Raw genomic sequence first — 17,094 nt, 5'->3', positions numbered from 1 at the left:
AACAATAAATATTTTGCAAAGACGGCTTATAGAACAATTGGTGTTCAGTGGGTAAGACAATCATGTTTTTTTCTCTTAACTTGCGGTTTCTTAAGCATCATTGAAATGTGAAACGGTACGTGCCATATTCAGCATCATCTATTTGCCATTATGTCTCATTGTAGTCATAAGTACAGGTAAACTGGGTCAAAGACCTTAGTGCTTTAGGAATGAGAAAACTTATGACGTGTAACGAGGACAAGATGTGAAAATACGGAAAAAGCGCTTTCTCAACCGTCGGATTCTATCTAGAAATTTTAGTTCTGTAGGCCGAAAGCTAAGCAACTCTGTTTTGGAATGACAAAAAATGTGGAAGCTTTCTTCCTCACGATGTGCCACGTTGTTGTTATCATGTGTTCCGTGGTCTATTACTCCGAGATAGTAAACAATATTGCCTCATTAGCAGAACGTTCTTCAATCTTCGCGAACGCACAAAAGTTGGATTAGATAATTTCAATAATATATTTTATACAACATATTACGTGCACATAGAATGGCACAGCGTAAGTGACGCATAGCGACCCTAATATTGAAAATGTGCGCCCTTGAGATGAGCTTTTACGCAAGGTTGATATTGCCGGCTATGTTTTGGTATGCTAATTCTGATACTGCATGTTCTCCTCAAAAACATAGTCCTTTCATTGGAGCATTTTGATTACACCAAGAGGAAAATTATTAACAGCAATAATAACAAATATCTGTGGCTTAGAAAGACCGATGTACTTGCCTTGTGAAACAGGTGAGGCGGTATATTTTTTACGTATTCCAGTATTTCCGTCTTGCACACTCGCATTATTTCACCAAATAACACTTTTGCTTGCATTAAGCGAGGTCCTGGAGCTGCGAGTAAAATTCATAACGGATAATTTAAAGTGCGCCCTTTCATTTACATTCAGACAAAACGTATGTTATAAAACGGAACAAACGAAAGCAAGTAGGTTAACCGCAAAAAAAAATATATGACAGGCACACTTAGGACTTCCTACGGGTGGGAATAGAAAAGAATTATACTTGATTTGGTGAAATGTTTTTCTTAAGCGCGCTTCTTCTCTGTGCAAGCTCTCCCCCGCGCTTTAGATGCCCGGCGGTAAAGCCCTATAAAACGCGACGCTTGCCCGCGAGGAGCTCATAACTCGATGGACCGCTCAGCGGCATTCAATTGAACAACAATGCTTTTATTTTATGCGCTCATAACGTGCCTTCATCTCCTGTCTATTGGCTACGCCGTCACGTGCCCAATGACGAGCGCACTAGGCAGACACTTTCTCAAGCATAAAAGTAGATCCGCCGTGGCCTCCGGAAAGCGTGCTCGTCTCCAACCCCGGAGGCCAGGGCTTCATTTCCAACCATACCAATATTTACCTAGCTTTCCTTTCAAAAGCAATAATTTATTGGCCTGCAGAAACTTGCCTAAAATTTAGACGTCAATTTCTTGATTTACTTATGTAGCTTTACGCTGTGCCGCCGGCCATTCTTTTTCATCATTGCGTCTCGTTGCGACTACTGCGCTGATTTTTCGCGTAATGGCGCCTAAAATGCGTTCGCGTTAAAAACCTTGTTTGCTACTCCAAGCGAAAATAACTTGAAAATATTCACGAACTATTACGATACGTCCTAATGCGAAACTTCGGCGCAGCTCTATGCGTGTTGTGAATTACTGGAATAATATCTGGAGAGTGTAATCTATCTCTTGCGGCACATTGTAAACGTAGTGAAGTGTGGCGCGCCTGCATCGCTAACGGAGAGATCGCAAGAAGCAGCGCGTGGGAGATGCGTGGTGGCCATTCAGAAGAGTCGCCGCTGACAGAACTCTCTCATGGAGCGGGCTACTCTGGCGCCATATCGTAGCCGTTGAAGCCGCAGTGCGCGCCTTGTGCGTCAATACGCTTTCCTTATCACGCTTTCACCATACCCTTTTCCTCCGCTTTCGTCTTCGCGCTCCCTTTGCTCTCAGAGCTTTTTTTTTCCTTCGCCCACTGCGCTGCGTGTTGGACTTTGATGCGCAGCGCTCGTTCGCTCGGTTACACCGGGAACGCTGAAGCTGGATGCAGGAACGGGTGCAATATGGCTACGCGCTGAAACGATTTATAGAGATAGAAAGACAGAAAGGGGGGGGGGGGGGGGGCAAGGAAAGCCAGTGATACATCACGTCATTAGCGCAAATAATTAGAAACAGAACGGAATACAGTACACTGTCACCTGAACACTAGTATGTGCCGCATCCTCGCACTAACTATGCTCTTCAAATGTTACACCATCGCTTACCACGCCTGTTAAACACGCTCAAACGTAATAACATAGATGTCACTTCTTGTCCTATATCGTGTTTATACAAGTATTCCAGTGATTTTTCAACACGATTTAATTTGTTTGTGACTGTTTCTGATGTAGACTGTTGTTGCACATCTCCGTTTGATGTTAGCCTTTGTCAACGGCTGAATCACGTCGTATTCTTTCCTTACAATGTTTACTCGGTTAAGGGTTCTGTCACTGCTTTTGTTGCTCTTGTGTACACTGTGGATTGCGTAGTGTGTAGACCATGGATTGCGCAGTTTTTACAATGCATTTCTGTTTGCTGGCATAATGTCTAAGCCAATTTGTCATTGTATTGTTGATGTATTGTTTTTTTCGGTCTTGAATCAGTGCCTGTACCGGCTGCTGCTGCCCTCAGACAGGGTTTAAGGCCCGTAAAGTTGCTGCGAGCAACCTTTTCTTTAAATCCGCCATAAATTGTACGTTTATGAAAATAAAGGCAAATTGGAAAACAAAAATTGGCACAGAGTATGTATCAGCGACTTACATCTCTCTCACAACCTATCTCGCAAACACGTCGAACACAATAAGCAAATTAGCGCTCTTGTGGTCTTCACCTAGAAAGTGCTCACTGATAAAAAAATTCTACTCGTTAACACCAATGCGTGACTACGTTTGCTCATTTGATTATCTTTTGTTTGAAATGTGTAATAACTGTGTCCATAATATTGATGTCCACTGTTGGGACACGTGAAAGTTCCAAACATAATCTACACTGGAAACCAGAGACAAGAGAAAGAACACACAGAAAAAGACATGGTCCCCATTAGACGGCCACCCTAACTTAATCGAACATAAAAAGATAAGATTCACGTGCGAAAGCAAAACTAGGGATGTAGGGGAGGTGAATTACTGTAGTTAAAAACGGCACCAGGCTGGTTAACAAAGCTTATGAGTTCTGTCTTTCAGCAGAACGTTTTTTATCCTGTAGGATTGAGATTGAGTTATGAAAAAATGCGGTGTCTCTAGTTCAGTTGCACCTATCGACAATATTGTCATGAATTTTTCTTTATGGCATAATGTTTATTACTTCTTATAAACTATAGAACAACTAAATGAAGCGGATGAACATGTACTTATTGTGAAGCAGTTTTCCTTACGTGGCAACTTGGTATTGCACGCTAAAGTCGGCTCGAAAACACATGGCAGAAATGCGAATGTGACCACCAGACTTGCTTGGATGAGGGTAGACACCTGCATTTTTTCTGTGAAATAAAAGCTAAACTATTAATATTTCAGCAGCATGTGAATACGCTATTTGAGAGGATCAATTTTCACTTATTGTGCTACAAAGTATGAGCAATACATTTCTTATACCCCCGCTCCAAGTAAATAATTAGGCATTGTATGCGCCCATTATAATTTTGAGCTGTGCTTAAGTGCATCCTTAAGTAAACTTTAGTGAATTAGTGTAGAGGTACCATACATCCACCTTTAACATCAGTGTCTACGTTGACATTATATACATCCAGAACTGCTTGTTGACCTAGTTGGTGCTTACTAAAATACATGATCTTTGTCGCAAGTTAAAACACACACAAAAGGAAGACACATAAGGACAACTCGGCCCGCCCGTGTTGTCTTTATATTTCTTCCTTCTGTGCGTGTTTTAACTTGCGGCAAAAAACTTATACATTCACCTTATACATCCAAGTACAACCATCGCAAAAGTAATTCACCTTATCCCAACGGGCAAGCCCGCTGTGGCCTCCACCAACTCACCTGTGCTGTTTCGGGATAGCCTCGCATGTGGAAGAAACAAAGCCTCTAATATTCTTGCTGGAACACCTTACACAGAAAATTCATTTTTAGTTACGACGAAATAGAAGTAAACGTGCAAAAGAAGTGAATAGAAGTTTCTTCAAGAAGACAAAGACCTTCAGCGAAGAATAGTCATGTGGAATTTGGAACCTGAACATACAAATTCATAACGCTCAATCACGGTTTATAGATGAATAAACGCGGAGAATCGGCACAGGGTACAGAAATTAACCTTGTGGGTACATCGAAACTTTTTAGAGAAGCACTAAATAGCGAGACAGAGCAAGCCAGTACAAGGGCACAAAGTAAAGACAAAATTTTTTACACGGACATATGTACTGAATGACGCTCCTCCAAAAATTTCATAGAATTGGCCTCAAGAAATAGAGGCCCGCTGTTTGCTTTAGTATGTGAAAATAATTGCTCATTTTTCGAAACTGTGGATAGCGCTAATAAGTTCAACGAGACATGTCTTTTTGCGGTCGTTCGCAGGCACAAATTAGGGCGGCACGTAAATGTATACAATCGGTGTACTTATTGAGTAATATGACATTGTTTGATATTTTTATGTCACCAAATAGGATGCGAATATTATATAAGAGGTTTCCACATGTTAGCCTATTTACTACGGATCGGGCGGACTGACACATTTCTGCATCTGCCAGCATTAGGCCAAGCCTAGCCCTCGCGACCAATACATGATAAGTCGAATACTAGAATCACCAAGCTGCACAATGAAATATGGCTTCACGTCGGCTAACGTCCACAAAATTAAGGCTCCAATATTTGAAGTACTTATGTATTACAAGGCATTGTAAATCAATGAAAAGTTCATTATGGAACGCACGGAGTGAGACTGTTATGTGCGGGCCATTTGCGGTGCGTTAAGGTTCCAATATTGCAATATAGCGTTGCAGAGTTGCCTCCTGTGTGCACGCGGATACGCAAATACACTCTATTTTTTCTGTAAAACGCAGGAATAGACAAACGAATGTCATCTGATTCCTGGCAATTTTCAGAAGCGATGAGAACAACACTGGTATACATTTATTTTTTTTTCAGACGAGATCAAACCGACTTTCTTGAGATATATCTGCTAGTGAAATGTTCTCCATTCTGGCCTAATGGTGGTCGCGGCTGACATAACCGATTACCTGAAAGAAACTTTACTGTGGTACGTTTCCAGAGATGACGCAATAACCGAATTGTTTCTAGCCCGTGTAGCATTTAGTTTTACGCGTCAGCTATCGAAATACGAGTATAAATTGAGAGAATACTGAAAATTGGAAGACGAACACAACAGGCAGCGCCAGCAGATCCGTTTAATCTGTAGGAACTGCCCAGGCCTCACCACGAAGAAGAAGAACAGGGATTATAATGGCTATATACAAATGAAAGGATGAAGTACGTTAAATATGCTTATACTAATGCCCCCCTCGTAGAAGCGGCCAACTTGGCCGCAATCTAAAGATCGGCTCAACGGAGAATAAAGTGCTTCATGTGGGGGACGTGAGCATTTTCTGCACTACGATGACGACCGTCCGCGACGCATCGAAGCGGAGTGACTAGACAGTTCACTGCGGTAGTTTCTTGTAGAACGGTGCCGGGCCCAATGGGCCGGTGGAGGAATTTGTCGGAAAGTCCAGCGGTTCGAACCAGCTTCCATAGGAGGAATCGGTCTCCAGGATGGACGGTGATGTCGCTGCGCTTACTGTCGCAGCGATGTTTTCTTTCTTTTTGTGCAGCTTCCATGTTTCTACGAGCAATTTCACGTCAATGCACGACTCGAGCTGCAAACTCTTCTGGAAGGGAAGCGTTAGGCGAAGTAGGAGAGAAAAGAATTCTTTGTGGAAGACGGAGGACGCACATCGCCCACGCACGAATAAGACAGGGCTGTAGCCGGTATTCCGTTGTATCGCAGTATTGCAGGCGAATGTAACAAATGAAGAATTGTTGGACAGGTGTTATGGTCAGAACGTATGTACATTGAAATCATGTTGGAGAACGTATGGTGGAAGGGCTTAGTAAGGTCGTTCATTTGCCGGTGATATGTACAAGTGGTTTTATGCTTCGTACTAATCGAGTGCAAGATTTCATCTAGGACATGGGACATGAAGGCTTTGCCAAGCTCAGTCAAAAGAATGGGAGAAGCACCATGGTGCCACACTATGAATCGCAAAAATGTTAGCAACCTCAGAAGCAGCAGCAGATCGAAGAGGCGCAGTCTCGGCGTATCTTATTAGAGGGCCTACCGCAAGGTTCATCCAACGGTGACCGGAGGGCGTCAAGGGCAAGTGACCGCATAAGTCAATTGGAACTAATTTAAATGCTCGGTTGGACGTAGAGCGTTTACGGTGCTGATACGATGCGCACGAAGAAACGCATTTGGCCACCGTCGTGGGCAGTTCAGGCTAGAAGCAGCGTGTTTTGATGTGGTCTTAGTTCTTGTGAAAGCCTAAGTGGCCGGCGGCATCGTCATCGTGAAAATCTTCTAAAACTCGAGGACGAAGGGAGCATGTTAGGTGTAGACCCACTAGATACCCGTGGAATAATAAATAAAACAGTGAAATACCCCATTTTGAAAGGGAAATTGCAGAAACTGGCGTCGCAAGCACCTGTTCGATGGTTTAGTTAGGCCACGAAGGCGAGAAATGAGAGTTGGACAGTTGGATCCTGCGAGCTGAAGGGAAGTGAAATCGGAGCCTGAAGAAAGCCGAGCTTTATCCTGCGACGTTACCGAGACCTGGTGTGAGGCAGGTGCTGCGTCAGAGCGAGGCGGTGGAGACGTGTAGTGCGCATGATCAAGGGATGGGGAAAGTGGGCATTGAAACAGCGCGTCTGCATCATGGTGACATTTTACAGACCGGTACGTGAAATGTGAATTCACATGCTTGTAAGCGCAGTATCCGGCATCGCAGGGGTCGTGGCATGTGTTTTACAGTAGACAGCAAACACAGAGCATGATGGTCGGTGACGATGGTAAAATGGCTACCGTAGAGGCACGACAGAATTTCCTCAATGGACCAAACGATCGCCAGGCATTTTGGTTCTGTGATGGTGTAATTCCGCTCAGATGGGGAGAGGTTCCGGCTGGCGTATGCCACAAGCGGCTCTTGAGATGCCCAACCCCGTTGCAGGGGCACTGCTTCGATGCTTTGTGCACTTGCGTCAGTGTGGAGTGTAGTCGGCGGTCTCTCATCAAAGGTATTAAGCAGCGGTCTTGAAGTGATGTGTTCCTAAAGGCTTGAACTGCCGACTCACGGTCTTCGGACCATTCGAAAGTGGCGCCCGTGGCCAGTAGGCTATGTAAAGGAGCTGCTATTGTAGCACATTTGCATATAAAAGAGATAAAGTAAGATGCCAGGCCGAAAAAGCGGCGCAATGTTTTCTGATTCGATGGGCGAGCGAATTGAAGCACAGCAGCAATCTTCATGGGGTCTTTTTGGATGCCGTCTTGTGAAATGACATGACCCAGGACTTGGATGCTTCTGCGGGCGAATGTGCACTTTTTTCTATTTATCTGAAAACCAGCATTTGAAAGGCATTGGAGGACTTCATCTAATGTTTGCTGAAGCTTGAAGAAAAACGACGATATCATCTAGGTAACACAGGCAGGACTTCCACTAAACGCCACGAAGAATGATGTCTATCATACACTCAAGCGTTGCTCGCGCGTTGAAGAGGCCAAATGGCATTACATTAGATTCATCCAGTCCGTCCGGCGTGGCAAAAACGGTTTTCTTTTTGTCAGCCTCATTCATAGGAATCTGCCAATATTCTCATCGCATATCAAGGCTGGAGAAATATTCCGCTCATTGTAGTCTGTTTAAGGGGTCGTCAACTCAGGCTATAGAATATACATCCTAGCGTGTAATCGTATTGAGAGCTCGATAAGCAATGCAAGAAGGAACGGAACCATCTTTATTTTGCACCAGAACAGGAGAATACCAGAAACTGGATGAAGGTCATATAATCATTCGCGCTACGATGTCATCAACTTGTTCAATGACCTTCCGTTCCAACTGCGAAAGACGACGATGGCGACGGCATCAAATTTCAGAACATTAGGTTTCGATGCATTGCGCAGCCACGGAAATCTGGACCAGTGTGGTGGTAGAGTATTCCAAACAGCATTTGTGCTCATCCCAAAGGGTGAGTAACGCTTCTGAATGGGCAGCGGTTCGCTCGGGACCATTTATGATTCGGAGAGAAGAAGAATGCAAAGCTGAGGCAGGTAATGGGAACGAAGAAGGGGAAAGCGCTGCGGCAGTGATCAATAGAGAGTTGGTCAAGGTTGTCATGGTCATCCGTTTGGACAACTCCTCAGGAGGTTGGTTTGTGTTGCAGGCTAACAGAAGAGCTCGGCCACATGAAAACCAGAGGAGACAAGGGACGACAAGAATTCCTCGTGATAAACAGCATGAAGAAGCAGTAACGAGTGCGTATCCACCGGTTTTATGGATAGATGTGACACCTACAACGTGTTCGCGACCAGAGTGCAGGATGTAGTCAGCAGCAACAACCAGGGCCAATATGGAAGTTAAGGACTCCAAAATAAGTACATCCACTGCATCTGTGATGTGGACGACGTTCTCCCTACATATATAATGGCGGATGTAGAATGAAGGAACTCCCAACCAAGAATAAGTCCATAGAGGCTCGCGAGTGGCACATTCATCTCAATGAGGTGACAAATTCCGCTGGTCAAAGCACGAGACGCGTACATTGTCTTTCTGGGTAGATTAGGAAGTTATTAGAACCGTGCAATATGCATACAACATATTGTCTTCTGACTTTACGGAGCTTTGACCACTAATCACTAGGCACAGTTGAAACAACGCCACTGCTATCGATAAACGTTTGCACAGGAACACCTTCGATAGTTAGAGACAGCATATTGGCCGGGAGACAAGGAGGTATTTCTGATGTCTGGCGGGAAGCAGTTTTCCCTCCAAAAACTGCAATCCTTAGTATTCCGAGTGTTGGTCATCAAAGCAGGAGACTGAGCAAAGCGGCGATAGGGCGGATCAGATCGTTCTCACGCTGAACGAGAGCCCTGAGGTAGACGTGAAAATGCTGGAGGAGATGGAGAACGACGCTGCGTGAAAGCGAATAGACCTGGGTAGTAAGGATCGGGTATGTGGATCCTGTCTCTCTTGAAATCGGCATAGCCTCGGCTTTCATGGAGTCGGTGGTGGCGGCAATGATACCGCACTAAAAGCAGAGCGTACGATGTGGACACCACTGAGGATACGAAGCTGCAGCCGCTGATCTGGCGCTCATAAAAGCTAAATGGCTGGAGTTAGTTCATGTTGCCCAGATGCGACAGCGGCAGGTGGTATGGCAGCGACATCCGCGTATCTGCGCCTCGGAAATTCTGCTGGATCGACAGACGTTGTTGGAGTCGTCATGGCTAACAGCTCCTGCTTCTCAGTATAGCGCAGTTTGCCCGTTGGGTATGGGTTGGAAGCAACAGTGGATTGCCTCTGCTCCGGCTCCTGAAATCTTCGCGAATAATAGTGCCCATAAGAGCAGGTAGGGCAGAATGAGAAGGCAGGTGTTGGTCGCTTTCATGGTGAAGCTCGTCCAAGCGCTGGCACATCGATATAATTTCTGTAACTTAGGATTGTGAACCGCTAAAGCATAAAATGCGTTGGGACCAATGCCTTAACGAATGTGGCGAATGTGTTCGGCTTACGTGATTCCAATGCTGGCGTGGCCGCAGAGAGCCAGGACATCTGCCATGTACGAGGTATATGACTCATGTGATAGTTGGGCATGCGCAGTGAGCTTCTGCTTGGTGACTTCTGATTGGGCAGATCACGACGCAAACGTTTACTGCAAGGTGGTGGCAAGGGGTGACCAGTCCGCGATGTCAGTTTGATGGTGAAAACACCGTCTTCGTAAAGCCGGTCAGAGGGAACATGCCTGTAGTCAACTCCTGTTTGTCGGTCCACCCATTGGCCGAACTCAGACGGTTGTAAATGTCAATCCAGTCGTCGACGTCGTCACGGCGGAGACCGCAAAAGACTGGCGGATCGCGTTGAGGGCTGGTGATGTTGCACGATGTCAGTGCAGCCAATGTCGTGGGTGTGGGTGCGTTAGGGGCAGCGAAAGTGCCAGGAACCGATGTTTCTATAGCTGTAGGGGTGACTGGGCTCAAGCGGCGACCGGATCATAGCTCCAGGTAGGGCAGGTACGCAGCAGGACGTCGTGATCTTGACGCGCGTCGACGACTTTGAAAGAAGAAAGACTACCAGAACAGCTAACGCTAGCATACCTGTTTATTCCCCAGGGATGGCCCACGTTGATGTTGAGGATGATGTCTATATACAACTGAGAATGATGAAAGTGTGTCAGATACAGAAACATTCTAGAGATTGCTAGAGTGACACTGGTCGCTTTCAAGGCAAACATTGTTCTACACCTGCTCGCAATGCAAACTGCGCTGAACACATCATTCGGCAATTCAATCGACTGCGCTAAAAGAACCCCGATATCAAAAATTATTGGCCCTCAACATTTCACTAAAACTGCAACTTCGCTCTTTAGACCTCGGGCTTTGACAACCCAAAATATGCGTGAGGGCGTTGCACGGAACCATTAATCTCCCTGATGCGCTTTCCACATCACATAGCTACAAAAAAATTGCTTGTTCACTTTGTCCGATGTATTCGAATGATGAAATGCCATTTTAATGTTTCGCGACTCACATATACTTACACGATGTTTGAAAGGAGTGGATGCAGCCATATAAGGGAATCATTTATGTATTAGCCAATGAACATTTACAAATGTGGTGTATAAAAGCGTTTTTCCGAGAGAGAAAGAAGCCCCCAAATGCACGCAATGTCGTGTGAGCGGCCAGTAGCGTGGAAATGTTGCGTGTATCTTGGCCGTCTTTCAATTTAAAAAAAATACTTTTATGTACTCACGTACTGAGCGAGATAAATCTGTATCGGGAGTTTTCATGTACGTATACAATTTTCTCATTGATACTTTTTTATAGCTATAATATTTGAGTTCATTAATTATATAGGACTATTTATGTATTTAGCAGGAATAGAAAAATAATTTGAGTATCTCCAAACGACGGCAAACAATATTACTTTGGTTCTGTCTAGCTACGTGGCATTCGTAGTTATTTAAACTATGGCTAAATTTAGCTGGAACAGCCTGTATGTAATGGGCTTTTTGGGTTAAATTGTAATAGGACATGCTGAATATTTACGCCACGACCGTAACAATAGAGTCGGTGATTATGGCTCTTCAAATACAAAAAAGGCTGCTGCATTTGATACCCAGGAAGCGATGACAACGCTGTTGCTATGTTCGGGGATGTACAATAGTGGTCCGGCTCCTGCCTCAGCGTTGGGTGATCGCCTGGTGGTCAAAATAAATACGGAGTTCCACACTACGGTGTGCCTCATAATGCAATCGTGCGTTGAGCACGTAAAACTCCAGAATTCAGAATTCAATTTTGATTTTCATGAACATTCATTGCAATTATATTAGATGTAGAAGGCTGCTCTGTGTATTTTACCACCACTAGGGCTGTTATTTTAAAAGCTCCAAGGTATTTTTATTAATGAATGGAGAAAATTCATAACGTATGCAGCTATTTTTAGGAAAACGGTCTCATTCTTTAAATTCTACAAAATTGAGACTCGCAGTGATCTGGCATGAATGTTCCAGGGTCCGTTCCTGCACTGCACAAGTGCTCTCAGGGGTGCATTTCTTTTACAGATGCGAATACTTGATGCTAACTTGCCACTTAAGAGAACTTGTTCAACCACATCGACTATAGTGCTAGTCCTCATTATTCGATCGCAGCGCTTTCAATTTAACACGTTGCAACGACAAATAAAAATTATCTTTGCCAAGTGACCATAGGAGATAGTTATTGTAATGACGGTGTAAAAGGTAGATCAAAAACGTACACAGACAAAAGAAACAGAGAGTAGGCACAATGTCCAATGAGAAGATGTGCGGAATGTTTGGCAAGAGGAGCATTTATGTTGCTTACCACTACACAGCGCGTAGCGGAAAATTAAAAAGCCATATGGTTAATGGGCACATGCTACTAGTTACATTACCATATTATGAGTACCTTCGCATGAAACGTTAAATCCACTGATCTTTTCGTCAACTAACAATAAGATGTTAGAAAAGAGGTATCTTCAAAACAAGAAGTGGTTGTTATTCATAATGTTCCTCACATCACTGAGAAGAGTCTTCAAACTGAGACATTATCCATGAATGCACTTCAACCGCTCAAATGAAACCCATATTTAGCAATAATTTAAAGGCTGTGTAAAATGAGCCTATCCGCCAATATTTGTTATTAGGTTGAGGTCTCTAGAAACAACTGAACACGCTTTCTTCAACGAGAGGCTGACAGCTGAAGAGACCGCAAGACTCATCAGTTGTCCAATAAACAGCATTGTTCTACTCCGTATTATTTCTCATTGAGGTGAGTTATAATGGGCTGTAGACATTTAAAAAAGGCGCAGTTTCGCCAGAAACAAACACCCATTGCGAGAGCAAATTGCCAGATAGATAGGAAGTAGAACCTTGTAAAAAATTTGCTTAAACCTAAATTAGCAAGCACGTTGTCATGAATGCACAGGTGAACAGCTATCGCTGGATGGCCGTGGGAACTCGGTGTCTAAACCCTGGGGGGAGTAAGCGCGGCAGCTGCAGCAAGCGAATTGTCGTTCGTGCATATCTCACTACAACGCGAACGAAACGTCGACTGCAGTGCGCATACGAAGCTACCAGCGCTATACGCGCCTTCTGCAAAGATTGCGGATGGCTTTGAAGTTCAGGACCGCGCGAGGACTTTGGCCACGTCGTAGATCGATTCCAATATACGGCATCTGCACGACCGCCCCGTAAGCAGCAGCCACCGGAAAACCCCACCCCATCACCCCACCCTGGTGCCTGGCGTGTGACAGGAGAGGGCGCTCTTCCGACCCACATTGCTCACTCGTGCTTAGGCCGGCTCACCTTCGGACGCTTTCACTCGCACGTGCAGCATACGGCGTACGGCGACAATTTTATCGCCCATGGACTTTATACGGGTCCTCACGGTGGCGCCGACGCCGACGGCGACAGCAGAAGTCAGCGTGGAGTGTCTATATTTTGCTATCGCATTAAAACATGTTCAAAGGCAATTGCTTGCTGACGGCTCCCGAATTTTAGCTTTCGTTTGCAATAGAACTAATCGACCTCCATTACACTGCAACTTAATTACGCTCAAATACTGGTTCGAACAGGCAGAAATTGTTTTCACCCTCCCCAAGACTGTGTCTAGGAATGAAAGCCATAAAAAAGAGGTCTAGTTCACTACTACTCCTTTACCAATTGTTCCCGCGAAAATGTCGGATGTATGTATTCTTTCTATTCCATAATTACGAGGCCTAAATTGGATAAGCACATTGACCACATCTTCTTTAGAACATTGATAAAACTTCAGGGTTCTATAAAGAAACTTCGAAGGGCATTCTAGTGTCATTTCGGAAGCGTAATCTTCCATGTTGAGCCATTTCACAAGTACACTGGACCGATTTCAGATTCTTTCCGTACTAAGGACACGTTCAAAGATTTACTCTGTCTGTATTTGCCTGTTCGCGTCGTGCTATTGGTCTACAGGACTTGTTCAGTGAATCAGCATGCTGTAGTGAGTAGATATCGGCCCACTAGAGGATGTCTTCGAGCTGTTGGTGATTTTTCTTTACATGCTGTACAATAAGTAATTTTCTATAACACATGACACATGAGCAACGCCCCCAACGCACCGAGAATTGCGGAGTCTGGAGTATGACTGCCGATTGTGCTCTAACCCAGATGCTACCAAAACATTTTGTATTCTGAGAGAATTTCTGAAAAAGTACAATCTTTCAAGTGTGCTCTCCAACGAACGTTGGGGATTGAAAAAAATCTATTAACACCCTAACGACCTCCTAGTAGGCATACCTAAAATCAAAACACTGGCAAATGAAGAGATGTGATGTACTTGCGTCTATAATAAACTTGTTCCTTTTATATGCTATTTAGTTCGCAAGTACCTGACGTATCCATCAGGCTGCCATTGCTCTTAAATATGCAACTACTCCCTTCGTACACGATACCTTCTGATTACCGAATAAAATTTACCCAGACAGAAGCCGGGGCCGAAGTGCTGCAGAGATAGAAGACAGCTTGCTCGACACATACGAGCCCTAATTGACTTCAACACATAATTAGCTTTCATAAATACCTTTAGAACCATGATATGATTGGCATTGTTCCCCATAACACCCTTTCAATTCTTTAGAATCGTTTTAGAGGAATTGTTATTACAGCAAAAATTATATCATTAAGCCTAAAAAGAGGGTCGGAAGTTTGAAAGCATTCCGACACCACTATAACATTCAGGGTCCTGAAACAAGTTTTGTCTATGAAACGCTTTCTAAAGCCCTATGAATCTGCAAGATATTCCTTGGATCTCTTACAGCGTCGTGGTCTCGGTACTGGAAATTTCAGTTGCTGAAGAAGCTGCAAAGAAAGGTGGAAGCGTAGAGAAAGGAAGATTCTTACGCGGCAATTCAATTCAACATGACGATCCGCTCTCCATATTATACAGTATCGTTGAAAACACGAGTGTCCAATATATGTAACCCATGAATGTTGTTTATAGTGTATTGTAAGAAATATGGGCAGTGCTGAATCAGTAACTTGACAAACAGCTGCGGAACAAGGGCAGATTGAAAACATTGGTTGCCTTGCTATGAAATCATAAGACCTAATTGCGCGTGCTGCATGTACTGGGTAGAAAGCTATCGTGTTCATGCGTTCTGAAAAATTCATGCGATTGTTGACCTCGCAAATGCGAGAGTCCTTTCTCACGTAAAATAAAAGAGCCAGTGCTAAGACAGCCGTGTGTATTAGACGTATGCCAAAATTGCTTTCACTAATGTCTTTATGTATTTTATAAATTGAGGAGAGGATACAAGTTCAAGTTCAATAATTGATTTATCTGACGCACTTGTAGATTGCCTAGAATACTTATTATGGTTGCAACGCCTTGACGTACGCGTGCTTCATATGAGCTTGCTGATTTTTTTGCCAGATGACGTTCAAGTTTTGTGAATGGGAATGGCGTTCATTTAATTATTCAAGACAAGAGAAAAAGCTAGTCGCACGTACGATATTGGATGGGGACGCCGTATGCTTCAGGGTTGTCAAGTGTTTCGTTCCAATAAATGTAATACAAACACAGTGCATACATTGAGACCAGTCTGACCTACTACGATGGCACTTTCACACACACTACCTTGCAATATCTATGGACAGTACTAGAAGGCTTCAGAAACTTTTACCTACCAGAACTGTCGCAATTCGCGGAGTCACACGCAATGCATCTTCGGCACTTTCACACTCTACAGCGCTCGCTTTTATTACTACGAGAGCTGCGGTTATCTTACCGGCAAACATTACTGAACTCCTCAATTTCCTTAGTCGTAGCTTCTTTTATTGCATCGCGAACCGTTCACCTGCTGAGCAGACGACTTTAATGGAACTATGCTTGCTGAATCTGGCTCTGTACAGAAGTAGCAAAAATGCAAAAGAAAACTCTTCCTATGCCACTTCATCGGATCATCATTTAGGTGCTCAAGCAGCTGCCCGCCGACAAACTGAAATTTGTGCACGAACATTTGGAGCTCTTTTATATTTTATGCAAAAAACCCCAGAAAAATGAACACATCCGGCCAATATAAGCGTCCAAGGTTCAGCACCTAAGAAAATGAAATATTCTCTAGGATTATCTTAGAGACGTATGCCGTGCGTACTATCGCTAAAAATGCATTGATGTTCCTCCAAATTATTATTCATGACAATATCTTATAGATCGAAGCACAAAAGTAACTGGATCGCCCTTGTATTTCATCACCCAGTTTTCCCACGAATATATCGCATGAAAAAACATTTCGGCTTTTGAATGAATAACATTTCTGCAATAAAACCACCACGTGATTTCCCATTTCACGTTTTCCTCATTTCGGGCAGTGGTCATTTGCTACCATTCGCCAGTGTGGTAATAGCGGACGCGTAAGTAGGCACCCTATGTTCTTAGGCACCTAGTCAGGGATGCGATTTCTATGCCACCTGCTACATTTTGAGTCACTACATGATGATTCATTGTTTTTTTCATTGCTGAGCAGGTTTCGTTGATCCGATTACCTGGCGAAGAATTATCTTTTACGCTGTGCAAGCTCATTGCTTCCATTTTCATCTCCCGGCGACTAACGGTTCTCTATGATTTGAGTGGTGCTTGTGTTGACCTCCTAAGTACCAAGTCGCTGTGAAATTAAGTTTCAGGCTACAAAGCCAGTGCAGCAACCGTATGTTGGAAGCATCATCACGGAATGGTTTTTATGGTGTTTTTGCTACTAGAGTTTTAGTGTTTGTTGGCATGTCTCTGTGACGAAGGCCACCACGGCTTGTGGGAAGCTGCAAAACCTTCCTTTGGCGTTTGCGTGTTTTTTCTTCCCAGCGGAATGTTCGCATAATAGAGCCGAGGCTTCTGTGTAGGAAGGAAAAAGTGCATTGTATGCTATATAAAAGAAATAGGCCGACGCCTGCGCTTCACCTCTCTGCCTCTCACTGTTAGTGAGACGTGAACCTCCCCTACTTTGGTACACTGAGTTCCACAAGAAAATATCAAAAGTGTATCTGAGAAAAACCAGTCGAGGAACACAAAATGACTTTGGTGATGGTAGCAATAGGCCATATCAATACACGCGCGTAGGTGCACGGGAGATATTGAAATACTCAAGCGAGTCATTCCTCGACATTCAGAAGCAAGGCAAACGGCAGACCAGTCAAGGTAAAATTCTGCACAGAGTGTTTCCATTGTAAATGCGAAGTCACAAAACTGGGATTTAAATTTAAATGATCAAGTTCCTATTTCTGCGACCATCTGCAAGAATAACGAAA

The 17,094-nt window shown here is 44.0% G+C and overlaps 1 protein-coding gene across 1 annotated transcript in view; it reads right to left on the bottom strand.

Annotated features, from left to right (window-relative positions):
* Window positions 1–15,598, bottom strand: part of LOC142564910 (uncharacterized) — a 133,836-nt gene extending 118,238 nt beyond the window's left edge. The window contains exon 1 of the mRNA XM_075676112.1: window positions 15,481–15,598. The gene's annotated coding sequence lies outside the window, so the exon portion shown is untranslated. The remainder of the gene's footprint in view (window positions 1–15,480) is intronic.
* Between the last annotated feature and the right edge of the window lie 1,496 nt (window positions 15,599–17,094).

Source organism: Dermacentor variabilis, chromosome 11, assembly GCF_050947875.1.
Source record: "Dermacentor variabilis isolate Ectoservices chromosome 11, ASM5094787v1, whole genome shotgun sequence".
Classification (NCBI taxonomy): domain Eukaryota; kingdom Metazoa; phylum Arthropoda; class Arachnida; order Ixodida; family Ixodidae; genus Dermacentor; species Dermacentor variabilis.
The sequence above is the reverse complement of the archived record's forward strand: the minus strand, read 5'-3'. Positions and strand labels throughout refer to the sequence as shown.